Genomic DNA, 17,584 nt, shown 5'->3' with positions numbered 1-17,584 from the left:
ATTCATAAGGAATATGCTTTCCTTTTAATCACAAGTTTGAGGATACAGAGCTGGGTATGTTGTTAGAAGATTATTTTAGGTTGTTGGTTGTAATTTGTTAAATAGTCATTTTGTAACGGAAGAAACAACAACAATAATATTTAGATAAACTGACAGTAAAGATCAAATGAACTTCAGGGAACTTGACATTCTATTTTTTTTTCTTTTTTTGAATGTTTTATTTACATTTCAAATGAAATCCCCTTTCCCAGTTTCCTGTCGATAAAAGCCCTATTCCATCCCCCCATCCCCATCCCTCTGCTTCTATGAGGTTATTGCTCCACACACCAATCTACCCCTTCCAGCCACCTCCCCCATCTCCCGACATTCCCCTACACTGTGGCATCAAGCCTTGGCAGGACCAAGGCCTTCTCCTCACATTGATGCCCAACAATGCAGCTGTAGCCACGAGTCTGTCCATGTGTATTCTTTGAATTATAGCTTTGTCCCTGGGAGCTCTGGAGGTTGGTATTGTTGTTCTTGTGGGGTTGCAAACCCCTTCAGCTGCTTAAATTCTTTCTCTAACTCATCGATTGGGGACCCTGTTCTCAGTTCACTGGTTGGCCACAAGCTTTACTTCTGTATTTGTCATGTTCTGGCAGGACATGTGCCTCTCAGGAGATAGCTATAACAGACTCGAGACAGCATGCACTTCTTGGCATCAGCAATATTGTCTCAGTTTTGTGGCTATATATATATGGGCTGGATTCCCAGGTGGGACAGTCTTTGGATGGCCTTTCCTTCAGTTCCTGCTCCACACTTTGTCAATGTATTTCCTCCTATGAATATTTTTGTTCCATTTCTTAAGAAGGACTGAAATATTCACACTTTGGTCATCCTTCTTCTTGAGCTTCATGTGGTCTGTGGATTGTATCCTGGGTAATATGATATTTTGGGGTAATATCTATTCATCAGTGAGTGCATACCATGTGTGTTTTTCTTTCTGATTGAATTATATCACTTAGGATGAAATTTTCTAGTTCCATACATTTACCTATGAATTTCATGAAGTCAATGTTTTTAATAGCTGATAGTGTGCCATTGTGTAAATGTACCATATTTTCTGTATCCATTCCTCTGTTTAAGGGCATCTGACTTCTTTCTTCCTTCTGGCTATTATAAAAAAGGCTGCTATGAACAATGTGGAGCATGTGTCCTTATGTTTGAGCAACTTTTGCTTATATGCCCAGGAGTGATATAGCTGGGTCTTCAGGGAGTACTATCTCTAATTTTTTGAGGAACCTCCAGACTGATTTCCAGAGTAGTTGTACTAGCTTGGAACCTCATTAACAATGGAGGAGTGTTCCTCTTTCTACAAATCCTTGCCAGCATCTCTTGTCATGTGAGTTTTTGATCTTAGCTATTATGACTGATGTGAGGTGTAATTTCAGTGTTATTTTGATTTGCATTTCCCTGATTACTGAGGATGCTGATCATTTCTTTAGGTGTATCCCTACCATTCGATATTTGTCATTGAGGATTCTTTGTTTAACTCTGTATCCCATTTTTATAAGATTATTTCATTCTCTGGAATCTACCTTCTTGAATTCTTTCTATGTACTGTATATTAGCCATCTAATTGATGTAGGATTGGTAAAGATCTTTTCCCAATCAGTTGCTTGCCATTCTGTCCTAAAGACAGTGTCTTTTGCTTAACAGAAGTTTTGAAATTTTTTGAAGTCCCATTTGTTCATTCTTGATCTTAGAGTATAAGCAATTGTTTTGTTCAGGAAAATTTCCCCAGTGCCCATGTGTTCAAGGCAAGACACAGTTTCCTCTATTAGCTTGAGTGTAACTGATTTTATGTGGAGGTCCTTGATACACTGCGACTTGAGCTTTGTACAGGGCAGTAATAACGGATCGATATGCATTCTTCTACATGCTGATCTCCAGTTGAACCAGCATCATTTGCTGAAAATGATATCTTATTTCCAAGATATGGCTTTTCTCCTTTGTCAAATATCAAGTGACCATATGTGTGTGAGTTCATTTCTGGGTCTTCAATTCTATTCCACTGATCTACCTGCCTGTCCCTGTACCAATGCCATAAAGTTTTTATAACTATTGCTCTGTAATAAATCTTGAGGTCAGGGATAGAGACTACCTCAGAATTTTTTTTATTGTTGATGATCATTTTCGTTATCCTGGGATTTTTGTTATTTCAAAGGAATTTGCAAATTGCTCTTTCTAACTCTTTGAAGAATTGAGTTGGAATTTTGATGGGGAATGCACTGAATTTGTAGATGCCTTTTGGCAGGATGGACATTTTTACAATATTAATCCTTCCGATCCATGAGCATCAGAGATTTTTCCATTTTGTAAGAAATTCTTCATTTTTTTTTCAGAGACTTGAAGTTCTTATCATATAGATCTTTCACTTGCTTGATTAGAATCACACACAGGTATTTTATATTATTTGTGACTGTTGTGAAAGATGTCATTTTCCTCATTTCTTTCTTAACCTTTTTATCTTTTGAGTAGGGAGAGGCTATTGGTTTTGTTTGAATTAATTTTATACCCAGGCACATTGTTGAACTTGTTTATCATATTTAAGAGTTCTCTAGTGGAATTTTTGGAGTCACTTAAGTATGCTGTCATATCATCTGCGTATAGAGATATTTTGACTTCTTCCTTTCCAATTTGTATCCCTTTGACCTCCTTTTATTGTCTGATTTCTCTGGCTAGGATTTCAAGTACTATGTTAAATAAATAGGGAGTGAGTGGGCAGCCTTGTCCAGTCCCTGATTTTAGTGATTGCATCAAGTTTCTCTCCATCAAGTTTGATGTTGGCTACTGGTTTTCTGTATATTGCCCAAGAAAGAAGCTATAGTTGACATTCTAATAACCCCCCACCCCCCAAACAATCAACTTTTAACCAACTTTATCAAAAAAGATAAGGAAAGCTACTTTATATTCATCAAAGGAAAAATCTACCAAGATGAACTCTCAATTTGGATCCTATGCTCCAAATACAAGGGCACCTGCATTCATAAAAGAAACCTTACTAAGGATAAAAGCACACATAGCCCATCACACAATAATAGTGGGTGACTTCAACACCCCACTCTCATCAATGGACAGATAGCAGAAACATAAACTAAACAGAGACAAAGACAAACTAATAGAAGCTATGAACCAATTGGATTGAACAAATATCTATAGAATATTTTATCATAAAACAAAAGGATGTACCTCCTTCTTAGTACCTTATGGCACCTTCTCCAAAATTGGCCATATATTCGGTCACAAAACAGGCCTCAACAGATACAAGATGATTGAAATAATTGCATGCATTCTACCTGATCACCATGGACTAAGACTTATCTTCACTAACAACAAAAAGGACAGAAAGCCCACATACATGTAGAAGCTGGACAATGTTATACTCAATAATAACTTGTTCAAGGAACAAATAAAGACTGAGATGGGAAATAGTCATAGCATTAGAAACACTGCATTCAACATGGCAGTGCTACTTGCAGGCTGTCTACTCTCAAACCTAACCTTGCTGATCTTGTTCAATGGTGTATTAAATATTGAACATCCAGAAAACTACTTTATAGTGGAATACAGAAGAACTATTCTGAAGAAAGTGTCCTTTAGCTGAAATGAAAATGAAAACACGAACATTCCCAAGTCCTGTGGGGGAGGGAGCTGAACTCCCAGAAGTGTGGACAATCCTGAGACCTCAGGACAGATGGCCACTTCTGAAAACTTCTGCCCACATTCTAGGCCTAAGAGAAAACTGCATAGTGCCTCTGGAAACAGGAATATAGGAGCAGTCAACAGCAGGAATCAACTGGTTTTTGGCTGCACCTGGAACTGAACTGAACAATTACCAAAGTTCCCTGCATCCAAATACCATGGAGGAGAGAGCTGAACCCTTAGAAGTGTAGACATTCCTGAGAACCCAGAGGAGACAAATACTTTCTGCCTACATTCCTGGCCAAAGAGGAAATCACTTAGTTCCACCTGTGAGCCCTGGACACAGGGGGAACTAGGAACAGTCAGGGGCAGGACCCTTCTGGTTTCAGTCTGCACCTAGAGAGCTGAAAGCTTCGTACAAACTTGAGAGCACAGCTCTCTGTTCCCAGATCAGGCTGAAAGAAAACAAGTCTACAGGACTGCTGAAACACAGACCAATGGAGAGTCAAGCCACTTTCAGAGTCAGCAATACGAGTTAACACCAAAGACAATCTGATGGCAAGAAGCAACGAAAGGGACCTAAGCAACAGAAACCAAGACTACTTGGAATCATCAGAGCCCAGTTCTCCCACCTAAGCAAATACTAGATATAGAAGCACACCGGAAAATCAAGATTCGGATTTAAGATCATATTTTATGATGATAATCAAGGGCTTTTAGAAGGACATAAAAAACTCCCTTAAAGAAATATAGGACAACACAAATAAGCATATAGAATTCCTTAAAGAGGAAACACAAAAAGTCCTTAAAGTTTCCCTTAAAGAATTACAGGAAAGCACAAGCAAACATGTGAAGGAAATGGACAAAACAAATCAAGATTTAAATTTGGAAATAGAAACAATAAGGAAAGCACAAAGGGAGACAGCCCTGGAGATAAAAAACCTAGGGAAGAGATCAGGAGACATGGAGGCAAGAATCGCAAACGGAATACAAGAGATAAAAGAGAGAATCTTAGGGGCAGAAGATACCATAGAACACATTGATGCACCCATCAAAGATAATGTACAATGCAAAAAACTCCTAGCACAAAACATCTAGGAAATCCAGGACACAATGAGAACATCAATCCTATGGATAATAGGTAAAGAAGAAAGTGAAAATGTGCAATTTAAAGGGCCAGTAAATATTTCAACAAAATGATAGAAGAAAACTTACCTAATCTAAAGAAAGAGATGCCCATAAACATAGGAGAAACCTATAGATCACCAATATATTGGAGCAGAAAAGAAATTTCTTATGTCACATAATAGTCAAAACACAAATTGCACAAAACAAAGAGTTTCAAAAGGAGTCAAGGAAAAACATCAAGTAACATGTAAAGGCAGACCTATCAGAATTACACCAGACTTCCTACCAGAGACTAGGAGAGCCAAAGATCATGGACACATGTCATACAGACTCCAAGAGAACTCAAATGCCAACCCAGGCTACTATATCCAGAAAAACTTTCAATTAACATAGATTGAGAAACCAAGATAATATGACATCCATGACAAAACCAAATATACTCAATATCTTTCTACAAATCCAGCCCAACAAAGGAGAATAGGTGAAAAACTTAAGCACAAGGAAGGAAAATACACCTTAGAAAAAGCAAAAAAGTAATCCCATTGCAATGACACGAAAAGAAGAGACACAGAAAATAGAATTCCAACTCTTTTTTTTTTTCTTTTTTCTTTTTTTTTTTTTTTTTTTTTTTTTTTCGGAGCTGGGGACCGAACCCAGGGCCTTGTGCTTGCTAGGCAAGCGCTCTACCACTGAGCTAAATCCCCAGCCCCAGAATTCCAACTCTTAACAACAAAAATAACAGGAATTAAAAACCATTTTACTTAATATTACTTTATCTTTTTTCTCCATCTTTATTAACATGGGTATTTCTTATTTACATTTCAATTGTTATTCACTTTCCTGGTTTCCAGGCCAACATCCTCCCCAATCCCTCCCCCTCCCCTTTTATATGGGTGTTCCCCTCCCCATCCTACCCCCATTACCACCCTCTCCCCAAAATCACCTTCACAGGGGGTTCAGTCTTGGCAGAACCAAGGGCTTCCCCTTCCACTGGTGCTCTTAATAGGCTATTCATTGGTACCTATTCAGCTGGAGCCCACGGTCAGTCCATGTATAGTCTTTGGGTAGTGGCTTAGTCCCTGGAAGCTCTGGTTGGTTGGCATTGTTGTTCATATGGGATCTCAAGCCCCTTCAAACTCTTTCAGTCCTTTCTCTGATTTCTTCAACAGGGTCCCGTTCTCAGTTCAGTGGTTTGCTGCTGGCATTCACCAATTTTTTGTTTTATTCTGGCTGGGTCTCTCAGGAGAGATCTACATCCAGTTCCTGTCAGCCTGCATTTCTTTGCTTCATCCATCTTACCTATTTGGTGGCTGTATATGTATGGGCCACATGTGGCACAGACTCTGAATGGGTGTTCCTTCTGACTCTGTTTTAAAATTTGCTTCCCTATCCCCCCCCCAAGTGTATTATTGTTCCCTTTTTAAAGAAGGAGTGAAGCATTCGCATTTTGGTCATCCTTCTTGAGGTTCATGTGCTCTGTGTATCTAGGGTTATTCAAGCACTTGGGCTACTAGTCACTTATCAATGAGTGCATACCATGTGTGTTTTTCTGTGATCGAGTTACCTCACTCAGGATGACATTTTCCAGTTCCATCCATTTGCCTATGAATTTCATAAAGTCATTGTTTTTGATAGCTGAGTAGTATTCTATTGTGTAGCTGTACCACATTTCCTGTATCCACTCCTCTGTTGAAGGGCATCTGGGTTCTGTCCATCTTCTGGCTGTTATAAATAAGGCTGCTATGAACATAGTGGAGTATGTGACTTTGTTATAAGTTGGGGCATCTTTTGGGTATATGCCCAAGAGAGGTATAGCTGGGTTCTCAGGTAGTGCAATGTCCAATTTTCTGAGGAACCTCCAGATTGATTTCTAGAATGTTTGTACCAGTTTACAATCCCACCAACACCCTCTTTCTCCACATCCTCGCCAACCTCTGCTGTCACTTAAGTTTTTGATCTTAGCCATTCTGACTGGTGTGAGGTGAAATCTCAGGGTTGTTTTGATTTGCATTTCCCTTATGACTAAAGATGTTTAAAATTTCTTTAGGTGTTTCTCAGCCATTAGGTATTCCTCAGCTCTGAATTCTTTGTTTAGTCTGAACCCCATATTTTAATAGTGCTATTTGTCTCCTGCAGCCTAACTTCGTGAGTTCTTTATACATTTTGCATATAATCTCTCTATCAGTTGTAGGATTGTTAAAGATCTTTTCCCAATCTGTTGGATACTATTTTGTACTAACAACAATTTCCTTTTCCTTTCAGAAGCTTTGCAGTTTTATGAGATCCCATTGTCGATTCTTGACCTTATAGCATAAGCCATTGGTGTTTTGTTGAGGAAATTTTCTCCAGTGCCCACGTGTTCGAGATTCTTCCCCACTTTTTCTTCTATTAGTTTCAGTGTATCTGGTTTGATGTGGAGGTCCTTGATCCACATGGACTTAAGCTTTGTATAGGGTGATAAGAATGGATTGATCTGAATTCTTCTGCATGCTGAACTCCAGTTGAACCAGTACCATTTGCTGAAAAGGATATCTTTTATCCATTGGATGGTTTTGGCTCCTTTGTCAAAAAACACGTGACCAAAAGTGCGTTGGTCCATTTCTGGGTATTCAATTCTATTCCACTGGTCTATCTGTCTGTCTCTGTACCAATACCATACAGTTTTTATCACTATTGCTCTGTTTTACTGCTTGAGTTGAGGGAAAGTGATTCCCCTGGAAGTCTTTTCAATGTTGAAGATAGTTTTAGCTATCCTGGGTTTTTGTTATTCAAGATAAATTTGCAAATTGTTCTCTCTAACTCTATGAAGAATTGGGATGGAATTTCATGAGGATTGTATTGAATCTGCAGATCATTTTTGGTAAAATGGCCATTTTTACTATATTAACCCTGTCAATCCATGAGTATGGGATATCTTTCCATCTTCTGAGATCTTCTTGATTTACCTTCTTCAGAGGCTTAAAGTTCTTATCATACAGATCTTTTACTTGTTTGGTTAAAGTCACACCAAGGTATTTTATCTAATTGGGACTATTGTGAAGGGTGTCATTTCCCTAATTTCTTTCTCGGCTTGTTTCTCTTTTATGTAGAGGAAGGCTACTGAGTTATTTGAGTTAATTTTATACACAGCCACATTGCTGAAGGTGTTTATCAGGTTTAGTAGTTCTCTGGTGGAACTTTTGGGATTACATAAGTATACAATCATATTATCAGCCAATAGTGATATTTTGACTACTTCCTTTCCAATCTGTGTCCCTTTGATCTCCTTTTGTTGTCTGATTGCTCTGGCTCGGACTTTGAGAACTATATTGAATAAGTAGGGAGAGAGTGGGAGGCCTTGTCTAGTCCCTGATTTTAGTGGGATTGTTTCAAGTTTATTTCCATTTATTTTAATATTAGCTACTGTTTTGCTGTATATGGTTTTTACTATGCTTAGGTATGGGCCTTGAATTCCTTTCCTTTCCGGGACTTTTATCATGAAGGGGTGTTAAATTTTGTCAAATGTTTTCTCAGCATCTAACGAAATGTTCATGTGGTTTTTATCATTCATTGGAATGAAGCCTACTTATCACCATCGCATGGTACTTTCTCCAAAATTGACCATATAATTGGTCATAAAACAGGCCTCAACAGATACAGAAAGATAGAAATAATCCCATGCATCCTATCAGACCACCATAGGCTAAACCTGGTCTTCAATAATAATAAGGAAAGAATGTCCACATATACATGGAAGTTGAATAATGCTCTACTCAATGATAACCTTGTAAAGGAAGAAATAAAGAAAGAAATTAAAGACGGCTTAGAATTTAATGAAAATGAAGGTACAACATACCCAAACTTATGGGACACAATGAAAGCTGTGCTTAGAGGAAAACTCATAGCTCTGAGTGCCTGCAGAAAGAAACAGCATATATCAGCAGCTTGACAGCACACCTAAAAGCTCTGGAACAAAAAGAAGCAAACACACACAGGAGGAGTAGAAGGCAAGAAATAATCAAACTCAGAGCTGAAAACAGCAAGGTAGAAACCAAAAGAATCAACAGAACCAAAAGCTGGTTCTTTGAGAAAATCAACAAAATAGATAAACCCTTAGGTTAGACTAACCAGAGGACACAGAAAGTGTGTCCAAATTAACAAATTCAGAAATGAAAAGGGCGGCTGCCGCTGCTGAGAGCCCGTGGGGAGCACCCCACGAGCGAACCTGAGCCTCGGGACCACAGGTAAGACCAAATTTTCTGCTGCAAGAAAGCTGCCTGGTGAGCTTGGGACACACGGAAGCAGAATTTCTCTAGGAGGCACGGTCTGTGTTTACCGGAAGTCCCACACCCGCGGATCCCGGCCCGCAGCAGCTCTCTGCTCCCAGACCCGGTGAGAGAGAGACCCAACCGCCTGGTCAGGTGGGCACTCCTGAGGCTGCAGAGCGGAAGAGACCACCAACACTGCTCACCCCTGCCCACATCCCTGGCCCAAGAGGAAACTGTATAAGGCCTCTGGGCTCCCGTGGGGGAGGGCCCAGGAGCGGCAGGACTTCTGCGCCTGAGACACCGCCGCCAGAACCTGAAGGAAACAGACCGGATAAACAGTTCTCTGCACCCAAATCCCGTGGGAGGGAGAGCTAAACCTTCAGAGAGGCAGACAAGCCTGGGAAACCAGAAGAGACTGCTCCCTGCACACACATCTCGGACGCCAGAGGAAAAAGCCAAAGACCATCTGGAACCCTGGTGCACTGAAGCTCCCGGAAGGGGCGGCACAGGTCTTCCTGGTTGCTGCCGCTGCAGAGAGCCCCTGGGCAGCACCCCACGAGCGAACCTGAGCCTCGGGACCACAGGTAAGACCAAACTTTCTGCTGCAAGAAAGCTGCCTGGTGAACTCAAGACACAGGCCCACAAGAACAGCTGAAGACCTGTAGAGAGGAAAAACTACACGCCGGAAAGCAGAACACACTGTCCCCATAACTGACTGAAAGAGAGGAAAACAGGTCTACAGCACTCCTGACACACAGGCTTATAGGTCAGTCTAGCCACTGTCAGAAATAGCAGAACAAAGTAACACTAGAGATAATCTGATGGCGAGAGGCAAGCGCAGGAACCCAAGCAACAGAAACCAAGACTGCATGCCATCATCGGAGCCCAATTCTCCCGCCAAAACAAACATGGAATATCCAAACACACCAGAAAAGCAAGATCTAGTTTCAAAATCATATTTGATCATGATGCTGGAGGACTTCAAGAAAGACATGAACACACTTAGGGAAACACAGGAAATCATTAATAAACAAGTAGAGGCCTACAGAGAGGAATGGCAAAAATCCCTGAAAGAATTCCAGGAAAACACAATCAAACAGATGAAGGAATTAAAAATGGAAATAGAAGCAATCAAGAAAGAACACATGGAAACAACCCTGGATATAGAAAACCAAAAGAAGAGACAAGGAGCTGTAGATACAAGCTTCACCAACAGAATACAAGAGATGGAAGAGAGAATCTCAGGAGCGGAAGATTCCATAGAAATCATTGACTCAACTGTCAAAGATAATGTAAAGCGGAAAAAGCTACTGGTCCAAAACATACAGGAAATCCAGGACTCAATGAGAAGATCAAACCTAAGGATAATAGGTATAGAAGAGAGTGAAGACTCCCAGCTCAAAGGACCAGTAAATATCTTCAACAAAATCATAGAAGAAAACTTCCCTAACCTAAAAAAAGAGATACCCATAGGCATACAAGAAGCCTACAGAACTCCAAATAGATTGGACCAGAAAAGAAACACCTCCCGTCACATAATTGTCAAAACACCAAACGCACAAAATAAAGAAAGAATATTAAAAGCAGTAAGGGAAAAAGGTCAAGTAACATATAAAGGGAGACCTATCAGAATCACACCAGACTTCTCGCCAGAAACTATGAAGGCCAGAAGATCCTGGACTGATGTCATACAGACCCTAAGAGAACACAAATGCCAGCCCAGGTTACTGTATCCAGCAAAACTCTCAATTAACATTGATGGAGAAACCAAGATATTCCATGACAAAACCAAATTTACACAATATCTTTCTACAAATCCAGCACTACAAAGGATAATAAATGGTAAAGCCCAACATAAGGAGGCAAGCTATACCCTAGAAGAAGCAAGAAACTAATCGTCTTGGCAACAAAACAAAGAGAATGAAAGCACACAAACATAACCTCACATCCAAATATGAATATAAAGGGAAACAATAATCACTATTCCTTAATATCTCTCAATATCAATGGCCTCAACTCCCCAATAAAAAGACATAGATTAACAAACTGGATACGCAACGAGGACCCTGCATTCTGCTGCCTACAGGAAACACACCTCAGAGACAAAGACAGACACTACCTCAGAGTGAAAGGCTGGAAAACAACTTTCCAAGCAAATGGTCAGAAGAAGCAAGCTGGAGTAGCCATTCTAATATCAAATAAAATCAATTTCCAACTAAAAGTCATCAAAAAAGATAAGGAAGGACACTTCATATTCATCAAAGGAAAAATCCACCAAGATGAACTCTCAATCCTAAATATCTATGCCCCAAATACAAGGGCACCTACATACGTAAAAGAAACCTTACTAAAGCTCAAAACACACATTGCACATCACACAATAATAGTGGGAGATTTCAACACCCCACTCTCATCAATGGACAGATCATGGAAACAGAAATTAAACAGTGATGTCGACAGACTAAGAGAAGTCATGAGCCAAATGGACTTAACGGATATTTATAGAACATTCTATCCTAAAGCAAAAGGATATACCTTCTTCTCAGCTCCTCATGGTACTTTCTCCAAAATTGACCATATAATTGGTCAAAAAACGGGCCTCAACAGGTACAGAAAGATAGAAATAATCCCATGCGTGCTATCGGACCACCACGGCCTAAAACTGGTCTTCAATAACAATAAGGGAAGAATGCCCACATATACGTGGAAATTGAACAATGCTCTACTCAATGATAACCTGGTCAAGGAAGAAATAAAGAAAGAAATTAAAAACTTCTTAGAATTTAATGAAAATGAAGATACAACATACTCAAACTTATGGGACACAATGAAAGCTGTGCTAAGAGGAAAACTCATAGCGCTGAGTGCCTGCAGAAAGAAACAGGAAAGAGCATATGTCAGCAGCTTGACAGCACACCTAAAAGCTCTAGAACAAAAAGAAGCAAATACACCCAGGAGGAGTAGAAGGCAGGAAATAATCAAACTCAGAGCTGAAATCAACCAAGTAGAAACAAAAAGGACCATAGAAAGAATCAACAGGACCAAAAGTTGGTTCTTTGAGAAAATCAACAAGATAGATAAACCCTTAGCCAGACTAACGAGAGGACACAGAGAGTGCGTCCAAATTAACAAAATCAGAAATGAAAAGGGAGACATAACTACAGATTCAGAGGAAATTCAAAAAATCATCAGATCTTACTATAAAAACCTATATTCAACAAAATTTGAAAATCTTCAGGAAATGGACAATTTCCTAGACAGATACCAGGTATCAAAGTTAAATCAGGAACAGATAAACCAGTTAAACAACCCCATAACTCCTAAGGAAATAGAAGCAGTCATTAAAGGTCTCCCAACCAAAAAGAGCCCAGGTCCAGATGGGTTTAGTGCAGAATTCTATCAAACCTTCATAGAAGACCTCATACCAATATTATCCAAACTATTCCACAAAATTGAAACAGATGGAGCCCTACCGAATTCCTTCTACGAATCTACAATTACTCTTATACCTAAACCACACAAAGACACAACAAAGAAAGAGAACTTCAGACCAATTTCCCTTATGAATATCGACGCAAAAATACTCAATAAAATTCTGGCAAACCGAATTCAAGAGCACATCAAAACAATCATCCACCATGATCAAGTAGGCTTCATCCCAGGCATGCAGGGATGGTTTAATATACGGAAAACCATCAACGTGATCCATTATATAAACAAACTGAAAGAACAGAACCACATGATCATTTCATTAGATGCTGAGAAAGCATTTGACAAAATTCAACACCCCTTCATGATAAAAGTCCTGGAAAGAATAGGAATTCAAGGCCCATACCTAAACATAGTAAAAGCCATATACAGCAAACCAGTTGCTAACATTAAACTAAATGGAGAGAAACTTGAAGCAATCCCACTAAAATCAGGGACTAGACAAGGCTGCCCACTCTCTCCCTACTTATTCAATATAGTTCTTGAAGTTCTAGCCAGAGCAATCAGACACCAAAGGAGATCAAAGGGATACAGATCGGAAAAGAAGAGGTCAAAATATCACTATTTGCAGATGATATGATAGTATATTTAAGTGATCCCAAAAGTTCCACCAGAGAACTACTAAAGCTGATAAACAACTTCAGCAAAGTGGCTGGGTATAAAATTAACTCAAATAAATCAGTTGCCTTCCTCTATACAAAAGAGAAACAAGCCGAGAAAGAAATTAGGGAAACGACACCCTTCATAATAGACCCAAATAATATAAAGTACCTCGGTGTGACTTTAACCAAGCAAGTAAAAGATCTGTACAATAAGAACTTCAAGTCACTGAAGAAAGAAATTGAAGAAGACCTCAGAAGATGGAAAGATCTCCCATGCTCATGGATTGGCAGGATTAATAAAGTAAAAATGGCCATTTTACCAAAAGCAATCTACAGATTCAATGCAATCCCCATCAAAATACCAATCCAATTCTTCAAAGAGTTAGACAGAACAATTTGCAAATTCATCTGGAATAACAAAAAACCCAGGATAGCTAAAGCTATCCTCAACAATAAAAGGACTTCACGGGGAATCACTATCCCTGAACTCAAGCAGTATTACAGAGCAATAGTGATAAAAACTGCATGGTATTGGTACAGAGACAGACAGATAGACCAATGGAATAGAATTGAAGACCCAGAAATGAACCCACACACCTATGGTCACTTGATTTTTGACAAAGGAGCCAAAACCATCCAATGGAAAAAAGATAGCATTTTCAGCAAATGGTGCTGGTTCAACTGGAGGGCAACATGTAGAAGAATGCAGATCGATCCATGCTTATCACCCTGTACAAAGCTTAAGTCGAAGTGGATCAAGGACCTCCACATCAAACCAGACACACTCAAACTAATAGAAGAAAAACTAGGGAAGCATCTGGAACACATGGGCACTGGAAAAAATTTCCTGAACAAAACACCAATGGCTTATGCTCTAAGATCAAGAATTGACAAATGGGATCTCATAAAACTGCAAAGCTTCTGTAAGGCAAAGGACACTGTGGTTAGGACAAAACGGCAACCAACAGATTGGGAAAAGATCTTTACCAACCCTACAACAGATAGAGGCCTTATATCCAAAATATACAAAGAACTCAAGAAGTTAGACCGCAGGGAAACAAATAACCCTATTAAAAAATGGGGTTCAGAGCTAAACAAAGAATTCACAGCTGAGGAATGCCGAATGGCTGAGAAACACCTAAAGAAATGTTCAACATCTTTAGTCATAAGGGAAATGCAAATCAAAACAACCCTGAGATTTCACCTCACACCAGTGCGATTGGCTAAGATCAAAAACTCAGGTGACAGCAGATGCTGGCGAGGTTGTGGAGAAAGAGGAACACTCCTCCATTGTTGGTGGGATTGCAGACTGGTAAAACCATTCTGGAAATCAGTCTGGAGGTTCCTCAGAAAATTGGACATTGAACTGCCTGAGGATCCAGCTATACCTCTCTTGGGCATATACCCAAAAGATGCCTCAACATATAAAAGAGACACGTGCTCCACTATGTTCATCGCAGCCTTATTTATAATAGCCAGAAAATGGAAAGAACCCAGATGCCCTTCAACAGAGGAATGGATACAGAAAATGTGGTACATCTACACAATGGAATACTACTCAGCTATCAAAAACAACGAGTTTATGAAATTCGTAGGCAAATGGTTGGAACTGGAAAATATCATCCTGAGTGAACTAACCCAATCACAGAAAGACATACATGGTATGCACTCATTGATAAGTGGCTATTAGCCCAAATGCTTGAATTACCCTAGATCCCTAGAACAAACGAAACTCAAGAGGGATGATCAAAATGTGAATGCTTCACTCCTTCTTTAAATGAGGAAAAAGAATACCCTTGGCAGGGAAGGGAGAGGCAAAGATTAAAACAGAGACTGAAGGAACACCCATTCAGAGCCTGTCCCACATTTGGCCCATACATATACAGCCACCCAATTGGACTAGATGGATGAAGCAAAGAAGTGCAGACCGACAGGAGCCGGATGTAGATCGCTCCTGAGAGACACAGCCAGAATACAGCAAATACAGAGGCGAATGCCAGCAGCAAACCACTGAACTGAGAATAGGTCCCCTATTGAAGGAATCAGAGAAAGAACTGGAAGAGCTTGAAGGGGCTCGAGACCCCAAAAGTACAACAATGCCAAGCAACCAGAGCTTCCAGGGACTAAGCCACTACCTAAAGACTATACATGGACTGACCCTGGACTCTGACCCCATAGGTAGCAATGAATATCCTAGTAAGAGCACCAGTGGAAGGGGAAGCCCTGGGTCCTGCTAAGACTGAACCCCCAGTGAACTAGTCTATGGGGGGAGGGCGGCAATGGTGGGAGGGTTGGGAGGGGAACACCCATAAGGAAGGGGAGGGGGGAGGGGGATGTTTGCCCGGAAACCGGGAAAGGGAATAACACTCGAAATGTATATAAGAAATACTCAATTAATAAAAAAAAAAAAAAAAAAAAAAAAAAAGAAATGAAAAGGGCAACATAACAACAGAGACAGAGGAAATTCAGAAAATCATCAGATCCTACTACAAAAGACTATGGTCAACAAAACTTGAAAATCTGGAGGAAATGGACAATTTCCTAGACAAATACCAGATACAGAAGTTAAATCAGGAACAAATAAACCATTTAAAAAACCCCATAAATCCTAAGTAAATAGAAGCAGTAATTAAAGGTCTGCCAACCAAAAAGAGCCCAGGTCCAAATGGGTTCAGTGCAGAATTCTATCAGACATTCATAGAAGAGCTCATACCAATACTATCCAAACTATTCCATGAAATTGAAACAGATGGAGCGCTATCACATTCCTTCTATGAAGATACAATTACTCTTATACCTAAACCACACAAAGACCCAACAGAAAGAAACTTCAAACCAATTTCCTTTATGAATATTTATGCAAAGATACTCAATGAAATTCTTGCAAACCGAATATAAGAGCATACCAAAACAATCTTCCTTAATATTTCTTAACACTATGGACTCAATTCCCCAGTGTAAAGACATAGACTAAAAGATTGTAAACATAAAGAGGACCCAACACTTTGCTGCATCAGAAAACACACCTCAGATGCAAACACAGACACTACATCAGAGTAAAAGACTGGAAAACAACTTTCCAAGCAAATGGTCTGAAGAAACAAGCTGAAGTAGCCATTCTAATATAGAATAAAATTTATTTTCCACCAAAAATCATAAAAAAGATAAGGAAGGACAAAGTATATAAACAAACTGAAAAAATATGATAATTTCATTACATGCTGAGAAAGCATTTGATAAAATTCAACAACCTTCATGATAAAAGTCCTGGAAAGATCAGGAATTCAAGGCCCATACTTAAACACAGTAAAAGAGTAGCCAACATCAAACTAAATCGAGAGAAACTCGATACAATCCCATTAAAATCAGGGACTAAACAAGGTTGGCCACTCTCTCCCTACTTATTCAATATAGTGTTTGAAATCATAACTAGAGGAATCAGACAACAAAAGGAGGTCAGATATACAAACTGGAAAGGAGGAGGCAAAAATAAACTATTTGTAGAAGATATGGTAGTATGCTTAAATGTCCCCAAAAATTCCACCAGAAAACTACTAAGCCTGATAAAACACTTGAGCAAAGGGACTGGGTATGACATTAACTCAAACAAGTCAGTTGCATTCTTCTACTCAAAGGATAAGTGAGAAAGAAATTAGGAAAATGACACCCTTCTCAGTAGTCCCAAATAATATAAAATACCTTAGTTTACTCTAATGAAGCAACTGAAAGATCTGTATGGCAAGAACTTCCAGTCTCTGGAGAAAGAAACTGAAGATCTCAGAAGATGGAAAGACCTCCTATGTTCATGGATTGTCAGGATTAATATAATAAATATGACCATTTTGCCAAAAGCAATTTACACATTCAATGCCATCTCCATCAGAATTCCAACACAATTTTTTACTCTATTAGAAAGAGCAATTTGCAAATTCATTTGGAATAAAAAAAAAAACAAAAACAGCATAGCGAAAACTATACTCAACAACAAAACAACAAAATAATTCCTGGGGGAAACACCATCCCTGACCTCAAGCACTATTGCAGAGCAATAGTGATAAAAACTGTATGGTATTGGTACAGAGACGAGCAATACATCAATATAATAGAATTGAAGACCAAGAAATGAACCCACACATTTATGCTCACTTAATCTTTGATAAAGGAGCTAAAGACATCCAATGGAAAAAATATAACATTTTCAACAAATGGTGTTGGTTCAACTGGAGGTCAGCAAGTAGAAGAATGCAAATCAACCCATTCTAATTTCCCTTAAGTCCAAGTGGATCAAGCACCTCTATAGCAAACCAAATACACTCAAATTAATAGAAGAAAAAGTGGGGAAGATACATGAACTCTTGGACACTAGGCAAATTTTCCTGAACAAAACACGAATGGCTTATGCTCTAAACTCAAGAACTGACAAATGGGACCTCA

The sequence above is a fragment of the Rattus norvegicus genome, chromosome 11 (genome assembly GCF_021556685.1).
Source record: "Rattus norvegicus strain SHRSP/BbbUtx chromosome 11, alternate assembly SHRSP_T2T, whole genome shotgun sequence".
NCBI lineage: Eukaryota > Metazoa > Chordata > Mammalia > Rodentia > Muridae > Rattus > Rattus norvegicus.
This window is presented reverse-complemented; position numbering follows the sequence as displayed.